Below are 12,043 nucleotides of genomic sequence, written 5' to 3'. Positions count from 1 at the left end.
AAAAAGAACAAAAGAAAAGATGGAACCCATTGAGATATAGATGATAGGGATTTTTATTTCTATTGCAGTGCAGTGTATTATCCCTCCCGGGATGATGTTGACAGAGACTATTGTTAGGTTTTTGGGGGTTTTGTGTTTGTAATGTTTGGGGTATATGTTATTTTTTGTTTCTTTATTCATAAATTTTAAGGGTAATATATGTTTTTTTATTTTTGGGGGAAGGGGGCAGGAGCAAAATATTTTATAAATTATTTTAGTTTTTTTTTTTTTTAATCAAAAACTGTTATTTTTGTTGTTATTATTATTCATCAATTTGATCAATATTTTATATATTTTTATTTGGCAAAATATTTCTTGGAATGTCTTTTATCAATTTTGTGCAGAAATTTAGGATAGAGGTTAACCATGTTGCAGTGGGAATTGCTAAACTAAAAATTAATAACAGAAATACAGTTTGCCCCCGAGGTTCCAAAGCACAGAATGCACTTCAGATCAACAGCCGAAGCATCGTAGGGGGACCCATTCTAATGGAAACAATGTCCTCCACCCGTTTCCACAGCATTGAGGGGCCACTCAAAGAAAGGGGCAGTCGAGCTTGAGCCACAGACGGTTGTCTCCATTCTGTATTTCTGTTTTATAATCAACATAATGTATTTTTCATAGTTTTAATTGGCAATAATCAGTTATAGTATGTGATTTATTACATTAACTTATAGATTTTTCTTTACAGTACAGTTATGTCTTAAATCAGCGTTCTGTCTATTGAAAAATGGATTACTACAAATAAAAAACAGATATTAGAAATCATAAATGTTCCCAATCTCTGTACCTGAGACACAGTTGTGTTATATAAGAAGCTGTCTATAGACGATATACTTATTAAAAACACATATATCTTCATGTATAAGGTAGAGACTATGACATCTCTGCAGGTCTAGATGTTATATCTAGCCTGATTGTTATCAGTAATTAATATAAATATTAATTACCTGTCTCTTGGTTCCTTTCCTGCAGCTGACAGGGGTATAGGTCACTTTCACCTTCTCACCGGGCATTAATCACCTATAAAAAGACACAGGTATGATAACATGTCCCTTATACATGCTACAGACGCTAATATATATAACACTCTAGGGCCAGAACTACTTGTCTCAGGGATTATAAAACCGCATTAGAAAAAAGAACAAAAGAAAAGATGGAACCCATTGAGATATAGATGATAGGGATTTTTATTTCTATTGCAGTGCAGTGTATTATCCCTCCCGGGATGATGTTGACAGAGACTATTGTTAGGTTTTTGGGGGTTTTGTGTTTGTAATGTTTGGGGTATATGTTATTTTTTGTTTCTTTATTCATAAATTTTAAGGGTAATATATGTTTTTTTATTTTTGGGGGAAGGGGGCAGGAGCAAAATATTTTATAAATTATTTTATTTTTTTTGTTTTTTAATCAAAAACTGTTATTTTTGTTGTTATTATTATTCATCAATTTCATCAATATTTTATATAATTTTATTTGGCAAAATATTTCTTGGAATGTCTTTTATCAATTTTGTGCAGAAATTTAGGATAGAGGTTAACCATGTTGCAGTGGGAATTGCTAAACTAAAAATTAATAACAGAAATACAGTTTGCCCCCGAGGTTCCAAAGCACAGAATGCACTTCAGATCAACAGCCGAAGCATCGTAGGGGGACCCATTCTAATGGAGACAATGTCCTCCACCCGTTTCCACAGCATTGAGGGGCCACTCAAAGAAAGGGGCAGTCGAGCTTGAGCCACAGACGGTTGTCTCCATTCTGTATTTCTGTTTTATAATCAACATAATGTATTTTTCATAGTTTTAAATGGCAATAATCAGTTATAGTATGTGATTTATTACATTAACTTATAGATTTTTCTTTACAGTACAGTTATGTTTTAAATCAGCATTCTGTCTATTGAAAAAGGGATAACTACAAATAAAAAACAGATATTAGAAATCATAAATGTTCCCAATCTCTGTACCTGAGACACAGTTGTGTTATATAAGAAGCTGTCTATAGACGATATACTTATTAAAAACACATATATCTTCATGTATAAGGTAGAGACTATGACATCTTCAGGTCTAGATGTTATATCTAGCCTGATTGTTATCAGTAATTAATATAAATATTAATTACCTGTCTCTTGGTTCCTTTCCTGCAGCTGACAGGGGTATAGGTCACTTTCACCTTCTCACCGGGCATCAATCACCTATAAAAAGACACAGGTATGATAACATGTCCCTTATACATGCTACAGACGCTAATATATATAACACTCTAGGGCCAGAACTACTTGTCTCAGGGATTATAAAACCGCATTAGAAAAAAGAACAAAAGAAAAGATGGAACCCATTGAGATATAGATGATAGGGATTTTTATTTCTATTGCAGTGCAGTGTATTATCCCTCCCGGGATGATGTTGACAGAGACTATTGTTAGGTTTTTGGGGGTTTTGTGTTTGTAATGTTTGGGGTATATGTTATTTTTTGTTTCTTTATTCATAAATTTTAAGGGTAATATATGTTTTTTTATTTTTGGGGGAAGGGGGCAGGAGCAAAATATTTTATAAATTATTTTTGTTTTTTTGTTTTTTAATCAAAAACTGTTATTTTTGTTGTTATTATTATTCATCAATTTCATCAATATTTTATATATTTTTATTTGGCAAAATATTTCTTGGAATGTCTTTTATCAATTTTGTGCAGAAATTTAGGATAGAGGTTAACCATGTTGCAGTGGGAATTGCTAAACTAAAAATTAATAACAGAAATACAGTTTGCCCCCGAGGTTCCAAAGCACAGAATGCACTTCAGATCAACAGCCGAAGCATCGTAGGGGGACCCATTCTAATGGAGACAATGTCCTCCACCCGTTTCCACAGCATTGAGGGGCCACTCAAAGAAAGGGGCAGTCGAGCTTGAGCCACAGACGGTTGTCTCCATTCTGTATTTCTGTTTTATAATCAACATAATGTATTTTTCATAGTTTTAAATGGCAATAATCAGTTATAGTATGTGATTTATTACATTAACTTATAGATTTTTCTTTACAGTACAGTTATGTTTTAAATCAGCATTTTGTCTATTGAAAAAGGGATAACTACAAATAAAAAACAGATATTAGAAATCATAAATGTTCCCAATCTCTGTACCTGAGACACAGTTGTGTTATATAAGAAGCTGTCTATAGACGATATACTTATTAAAAACCAATATATATTCATGTATAAGGTAGAGACTATGACATCTCTGCAGGTCTAGATGTTATATCTAGCCTGATTGTTATCAGTAATTAATATAAATATTAATTACCTTTCTCTTGGTTCCTTTCATGCAGCTGACAGGGGTATAGGTCACTTTCACCTTCTCACCGGGCATCAATCACCTATAAAAAGACACAGGTATGATAACATGTCCCTTATACATGCTACAGACGCTAATATATATAACACTCTAGTGCCAGAACTACTTGTCTCAGGGATTAAAAAACTGCATTAGAAAAAAGAACAAAAGAAAAAATGGAACCCATTGAGATATAGATGATAGGGATTTTTATTTCTATTGCAGTGCAGTGTATTATCCCTTCCAAGATGATGTTGACAGAGACTATTGTTAGGTTTTTGGGGGTTTTGTGTTTGTAATGTTTGGGGTATGTGTTATTTTTTGTTTCTTTATTCATAAATTTTAAGGGTAATATATGTTTTTTTATTTTTGGGGGAAGGGGGCAGGAGCAAAATATTTTATAAATTATTTTATTTTTTTTGTTTTTTAATCAAAAACTGTTATTTTTGTTGTTATTATTATTCATCAATTTCATCAATATTTTATATAATTTTATTTGGCAAAATATTTCTTGGAATGTCTTTTATCAATTTTGTGCAGAAATTTAGAATAGAGGTTAACCATGTTGCAGTGGGAATTGCTAAACTAAAAATTAATAACAGAAATACAGTTTGCCCCCGAGGTTCCAAAGCACAGAATGCACTTCAGATCAACAGCCGAAGCATCGTAGGGGGACCCATTCTAATGGAGACAATGTCCTCCACCCGTTTCCACAGCATTGAGGGGCCACTCAAAGAAAGGGGCAGTCGAGCTTGAGCCACAGACGGTTGTCTCCATTCTGTATTTCTGTTTTATAATCAACATAATGTATTTTTCATAGTTTTAAATGGCAATAATCAGTTATAGTATGTGATTTTTTACATTAACTTATAGATTTTTCTTTACAGTACAGTTATGTCTTAAATCTGCGGTCTGTCTATTGAAAAAGGGATTATTACAAATAAAAAACAGATATTAGAAATCATAAATGTTCCTAATCTCTGTACCTGAGACATGCTTGTGTTATATAAGAATCTGTCTATAGACGATATACTTATTAAAAACACATATATCTTCATGTATAAGGTAGAGACTATGACATCTTTGCAGGTTTAGATGTTGTATCTAGCCTGATTGTTATCAGTAAGTAATATAAATATTAATTACCTGTCTCTTTGTTCCTTTCCTGCAGCTGACGGGGGTATAGGTCCCTTTCACCCTCTCACCGGGCATCAATCACCTATAAAAAGACACAGGTATGATAACATGTCCCTTATACATGCTACAGACGCTAATATATATAACACTCTAGGGCCAGAACTACTTGTCTCAGGGATTATAAAACCGCATTAGAAAAAAGAACAAAAGAAAAGATGGAACCCATTGAGATATAGATGATAGGGATTTTTATTTCTATTGTAGTGCAGTGTATTATCCCTCCCAGGATGATGTTGACAGACACTATTGTTAGGTTTTTGGGGGTTTTGTGTTTGCAATGTTTGGGGTATGTGTTATTTTTTGTTTCTTTATTCATAAATTTTAAGGGTAATATATGTTTTTTTTTTGGGGGGGAAGGGGGCAGGAGCAAAATATTTTATAAATTATTTTAGTTTTTTTGTTTTTTAATCAAAAACTGTTATTTTTGTTGTTATTATTATTCATCAATTTGATCAATATTTTATATAATTTTATTTGGCAAAATATTTCTTGGAATGTCTTTTATCAATTTTGTGCAGAAATTTAGGATAGAGGTTAACCATGTTGCAGTGGGAATTGCTAAACTAAAAATTAATAACAGAAATACAGTTTGCCCCCGAGGTTCCAAAGCACAGAATGCACTTCAGATCAACAACCGAAGCATCGTAGGGGGACCCATTCTAATGGAGACAATGTCCTCCACCCGTTTCCACAGCATTGAGGGGCCACTCAAAGAAAGGGGCAGTCGAGCTTGAGCCACAGACGGTTGTCTCCATTCTGTATTTCTGTTTTATAATCAACATAATGTATTTTTCATAGTTTTAAATGGCAATAATCAGTTATAGTATGTGATTTATTACATTAACTTATAGATTTTTCTTTACAGTACAGTTATGTTTTAAATCAGCATTCTATCTATTGAAAAAGGGATAACTACAAATAAAAAACAGATATTAGAAATCATAAATGTTCCCAATCTCTGTACCTGAGACACAGTTGTGTTATATAAGAAGCTGTCTATAGACGATATACTTATTAAAAACCAATATATATTCATGTATAAGGTAGAGACTATGACATCTCTGCAGGTCTAGATGTTATATCTAGCCTGATTGTTATCAGTAATTAATATAAATATTAATTACCTTTCTCTTGGTTCCTTTCATGCAGCTGACAGGGGTATAGGTCACTTTCACCTTCTCACCGGGCATCAATCACCTATAAAAAGACACAGGTATGATAACATGTCCCTTATACATGCTACAGACGCTAATATATATAACACTCTAGTGCCAGAACTACTTGTCTCAGGGATTAAAAAACTGCATTAGAAAAAAGAACAAAAGAAAAAATGGAACCCATTGAGATATAGATGATAGGGATTTTTATTTCTATTGCAGTGCAGTGTATTATCCCTCCCAGGATGATGTTGACAGAGACTATTGTTAGGTTTTTGGGGGTTTTGTGTTTGTAATGTTTGGGGTATGTGTTATTTTTTGTTTCTTTATTCATAAATTTTAAGGGTAATATATGTTTTTTTATTTTTGGGGGAAGGGGGCAGGAGCAAAATATTTTATAAATTATTTTAGTTTTTTGTTTTTTAATCAAAAACTGTTATTTTTGTTGTTATTATTATTCATCAATTTCATCAATATTTTATATATTTTTATTTGGCAAAATATTTCTTGGAATGTCTTTTATCAATTTTGTGTAGAAATTTAGGATAGAGGTTAACCATGTTGCAGTGGGAATTGCTAAACTAAAAATTAATAACAGAAATACAGTTTGCCCCCGAGGTTCCAAAGCACAGAATGCACTTCAGATCAACAGCCGAAGCATCGTAGGGGGACCCATTCTAATGGAGACAATGTCCTCCACCCGTTTCCACAACATTGAGGGGCCACTCAAAGAAAGGGGCAGTCGAGTTTGAGCCACAGACGGTTGTCTCCATTCTGTATTTCTGTTTTATAATCAACATAATGTATTTTTCATAGTTTTAAATGGCAATAATCAGTTATAGTATGTGATTTTTTACATTAACTTATAGATTTTTCTTTACAGTACAGTTATGTCTTAAATCTGCGGTCTGTCTATTGAAAAAGGGATTATTACAAATAAAAAACAGATATTAGAAATCAAAAATGTTCCTAATCTCTGTACCTGAGACATGCTTGTGTTATATAAGAATCTGTCTATAGACGATATACTTATTAAAAACACATATATCTTCATGTATAAGGTAGAGACTATGACATCTTTGCAGGTTTAGATGTTGTATCTAGCCTGATTGTTATCAGTAAGTAATATAAATATTAATTACCTGTCTCTTTGTTCCTTTCCTGCAGCTGACGGGGGTATAGGTCCCTTTCACCCTCTCACCGGGCATCAATCACCTATAAAAAGACACAGGTATGATAACATGTCCCTTATACATGCTACAGACGCTAATATATATAACACTCTAGGGCCAGAACTACTTGTCTCAGGGATTATAAAACCGCATTAGAAAAAAGAACAAAAGAAAAGATGGAACCCATTGAGATATAGATGATAGGGATTTTTATTTCTATTGCAGTGCAGTGTATTATCCCTCCCAGGATGATGTTGACAGACACTATTGTTAGGTTTTTGGGGGTTTTGTGTTTGCAATGTTTGGGGTATGTGTTATTTTTTGTTTCTTTATTCATACATTTTAAGGGTAATATATGTTTTTTTTTGGGGGGGGGAAGGGGGCAGGAGCAAAATATTTTATAAATTATTTTAGTTTTTTTGTTTTTTAATCAAAAACTGTTATTTTTGTTGTTATTATTATTCATCAATTTCATCAATATTTTATATATTTTTATTTGGCAAAATATTTCTTGGAATGTCTTTTATCAATTTTGTGCAGAAATTTAGGATAGAGGTTAACCATGTTGCAGTGGGAATTGCTAAACTAAAAATTAATAACAGAAATACAGTTTGCCCCCGAGGTTCCAAAGCACAGAATGCACTTCAGATCAACAGCCGAAGCATCGTAGGGGGACCCATTCTAATGGAGACAATGTCCTCCACCCGTTTCCACAGCATTGAGGGGCCACTCAAAGAAAGGGGCAGTCGAGCTTGAGCCACAGACGGTTGTCTCCATTCTGTATTTCTGTTTTATAATCAACATAATGTATTTTTCATAGTTTTAAATGGCAATAATCAGTTATAGTATGTGATTTATTACATAAACTTATAGATTTTTCTTTACAGTACAGTTATGTTTTAAATCAGCATTCTGTCTATTGAAAAAGGGATAACTACAAATAAAAAACAGATATTAGAAATCATAAATGTTCCCAATCTCTGTACCTGAGACACAGTTGTGTTATATAAGAAGCTGTCTATAGACGATATACTTATTAAAAACACATATATGTTCATGTATAAGGTAGAGACTATGACATCTTCAGGTCTAGATGTTATATCTAGCCTGATTGTTATCAGTAATTAATATAAATATTAATTACCTGTCTCTTGGTTCCTTTCCTGCAGCTGACAGGGGTATAGGTCACTTTCACCTTCTCACCGGGCATCAATCACCTATAAAAAGACACAGGTATGATAACATGTCCCTTATACATGCTACAGACGCTAATATATATAACACTCTAGGGCCAGAACTACTTGTCTCAGGGATTATAAAACCGCATTAGAAAAAAGAACAAAAGAAAAGATGGAACCCATTGAGATATAGATGATAGGGATTTTTATTTCTATTGCAGTGCAGTGTATTATCCCTCCCGGGATGATGTTGACAGAGACTATTGTTAGGTTTTTGGGGGTTTTGTGTTTGTAATGTTTGGGGTATATGTTATTTTTTGTTTCTTTATTCATAAATTTTAAGGGTAATATATGTTTTTTTATTTTTGGGGGAAGGGGGCAGGAGCAAAATATTTTATACATTATTTTAGTTTTTTTTTTTTTATCAAAAACTGTTATTTTTGTTGTTATTATTATTCATCAATTTGATCAATATTTTATATATTTTTATTTGGCAAAATATTTCTTGGAATGTCTTTTATCAATTTTGTGCAGAAATTTAGGATAGAGGTTAACCATGTTGCAGTGGGAATTGCTAAACTAAAAATTAATAACAGAAATACAGTTTGCCCCCGAGGTTCCAAAGCACAGAATGCACTTCAGATCAACAGCCGAAGCATCGTAGGGGGACCCATTCTAATGGAAACAATGTCCTCCACCCGTTTCCACAGCATTGAGGGGCCACTCAAAGAAAGGGGCAGTCGAGCTTGAGCCACAGACGGTTGTCTCCATTCTGTATTTCTGTTTTATAATCAACATAATGTATTTTTCATAGTTTTAATTGGCAATAATCAGTTATAGTATGTGATTTATTACATTAACTTATAGACTTTTCTTTACAGTACAGTTATGTCTTAAATCAGCGTTCTGTCTATTGAAAAATGGATTACTACAAATAAAAAACAGATATTAGAAATCATAAATGTTCCCAATCTCTGTACCTGAGACACAGTTGTGTTATATAAGAAGCTGTCTATAGACGATATACTTATTAAAAACACATATATCTTCATGTATAAGGTAGAGACTATGACATCTCTGCAGGTCTAGATGTTATATCTAGCCTGATTGTTATCAGTAATTAATATAAATATTAATTACCTGTCTCTTGGTTCCTTTCCTGCAGCTGACAGGGGTATAGGTCACTTTCACCTTCTCACCGGGCATTAATCACCTATAAAAAGACACAGGTATGATAACATGTCCCTTATACATGCTACAGACGCTAATATATATAACACTCTAGGGCCAGAACTACTTGTCTCAGGGATTATAAAACCGCATTAGAAAAAAGAACAAAAGAAAAGATGGAACCCATTGAGATATAGATGATAGGGATTTTTATTTCTATTGCAGTGCAGTGTATTATCCCTCCCGGGATGATGTTGACAGAGACTATTGTTAGGTTTTTGGGGGTTTTGTGTTTGTAATGTTTGGGGTATATGTTATTTTTTGTTTCTTTATTCATAAATTTTAAGGGTAATATATGTTTTTTTATTTTTGGGGGAAGGGGGCAGGAGCAAAATATTTTATAAATTATTTTATTTTTTTTGTTTTTTAATCAAAAACTGTTATTTTTGTTGTTATTATTATTCATCAATTTCATCAATATTTTATATAATTTTATTTGGCAAAATATTTCTTGGAATGTCTTTTATCAATTTTGTGCAGAAATTTAGGATAGAGGTTAACCATGTTGCAGTGGGAATTGCTAAACTAAAAATTAATAACAGAAATACAGTTTGCCCCCGAGGTTCCAAAGCACAGAATGCACTTCAGATCAACAGCCGAAGCATCGTAGGGGGACCCATTCTAATGGAGACAATGTCCTCCACCCGTTTCCACAGCATTGAGGGGCCACTCAAAGAAAGGGGCAGTCGAGCTTGAGCCACAGACGGTTGTCTCCATTCTGTATTTCTGTTTTATAATCAACATAATGTATTTTTCATAGTTTTAAATGGCAATAATCAGTTATAGTATGTGATTTATTACATTAACTTATAGATTTTTCTTTACAGTACAGTTATGTTTTAAATCAGCATTCTGTCTATTGAAAAAGGGATAACTACAAATAAAAAACAGATATTAGAAATCATAAATGTTCCCAATCTCTGTACCTGAGACACAGTTGTGTTATATAAGAAGCTGTCTATAGACGATATACTTATTAAAAACACATATATCTTCATGTATAAGGTAGAGACTATGACATCTTCAGGTCTAGATGTTATATCTAGCCTGATTGTTATCAGTAATTAATATAAATATTAATTACCTGTCTCTTGGTTCCTTTCCTGCAGCTGACAGGGGTATAGGTCACTTTCACCTTCTCACCGGGCATCAATCACCTATAAAAAGACACAGGTATGATAACATGTCCCTTATACATGCTACAGACGCTAATATATATAACACTCTAGGGCCAGAACTACTTGTCTCAGGGATTATAAAACCGCATTAGAAAAAAGAACAAAAGAAAAGATGGAACCCATTGAGATATAGATGATAGGGATTTTTATTTCTATTGCAGTGCAGTGTATTATCCCTCCCGGGATGATGTTGACAGAGACTATTGTTAGGTTTTTGGGGGTTTTGTGTTTGTAATGTTTGGGGTATATGTTATTTTTTGTTTCTTTATTCATAAATTTTAAGGGTAATATATGTTTTTTTATTTTTGGGGGAAGGGGGCAGGAGCAAAATATTTTATAAATTATTTTTGTTTTTTTGTTTTTTAATCAAAAACTGTTATTTTTGTTGTTATTATTATTCATCAATTTCATCAATATTTTATATATTTTTATTTGGCAAAATATTTCTTGGAATGTCTTTTATCAATTTTGTGCAGAAATTTAGGATAGAGGTTAACCATGTTGCAGTGGGAATTGCTAAACTAAAAATTAATAACAGAAATACAGTTTGCCCCCGAGGTTCCAAAGCACAGAATGCACTTCAGATCAACAGCCGAAGCATCGTAGGGGGACCCATTCTAATGGAGACAATGTCCTCCACCCGTTTCCACAGCATTGAGGGGCCACTCAAAGAAAGGGGCAGTCGAGCTTGAGCCACAGACGGTTGTCTCCATTCTGTATTTCTGTTTTATAATCAACATAATGTATTTTTCATAGTTTTAAATGGCAATAATCAGTTATAGTATGTGATTTATTACATTAACTTATAGATTTTTCTTTACAGTACAGTTATGTTTTAAATCAGCATTCTGTCTATTGAAAAAGGGATAACTACAAATAAAAAACAGATATTAGAAATCATAAATGTTCCCAATCTCTGTACCTGAGACACAGTTGTGTTATATAAGAAGCTGTCTATAGACGATATACTTATTAAAAACCAATATATATTCATGTATAAGGTAGAGACTATGACATCTCTGCAGGTCTAGATGTTATATCTAGCCTGATTGTTATCAGTAATTAATATAAATATTAATTACCTTTCTCTTGGTTCCTTTCATGCAGCTGACAGGGGTATAGGTCACTTTCACCTTCTCACCGGGCATCAATCACCTATAAAAAGACACAGGTATGATAACATGTCCCTTATACATGCTACAGACGCTAATATATATAACACTCTAGTGCCAGAACTACTTGTCTCAGGGATTAAAAAACTGCATTAGAAAAAAGAACAAAAGAAAAAATGGAACCCATTGAGATATAGATGATAGGGATTTTTATTTCTATTGCAGTGCAGTGTATTATCCCTTCCAAGATGATGTTGACAGAGACTATTGTTAGGTTTTTGGGGGTTTTGTGTTTGTAATGTTTGGGGTATGTGTTATTTTTTGTTTCTTTATTCATAAATTTTAAGGGTAATATATGTTTTTTTATTTTTGGGGGAAGGGGGCAGGAGCAAAATATTTTATAAATTATTTTATTTTTTTTGATTTTTAATCAAAAACTGTTATTTTTGT

General features: G+C 32.9%; 1 long non-coding RNA gene across 1 annotated transcript; it reads right to left on the bottom strand.

The window, feature by feature from the left end:
* Positions 1-3,448: 3,448 nt before the first annotated feature.
* LOC130361422 (uncharacterized) lies at positions 3,449-11,638 on the bottom strand. The gene is made up of 3 exons (XR_008891001.1): positions 11,564-11,638; positions 6,866-6,938; positions 3,449-4,588 (listed from the first exon to the last, which is right to left on the bottom strand). It is a non-coding gene; the product is annotated as an uncharacterized LOC130361422 (long non-coding RNA).
* Between the last annotated feature and the right edge of the window lie 405 nt (positions 11,639-12,043).

This window comes from Hyla sarda, chromosome 3 (genome assembly GCF_029499605.1).
Source record: "Hyla sarda isolate aHylSar1 chromosome 3, aHylSar1.hap1, whole genome shotgun sequence".
Lineage (NCBI taxonomy): Eukaryota > Metazoa > Chordata > Amphibia > Anura > Hylidae > Hyla > Hyla sarda.
This window is presented reverse-complemented; position numbering and strand designations above follow the sequence as displayed.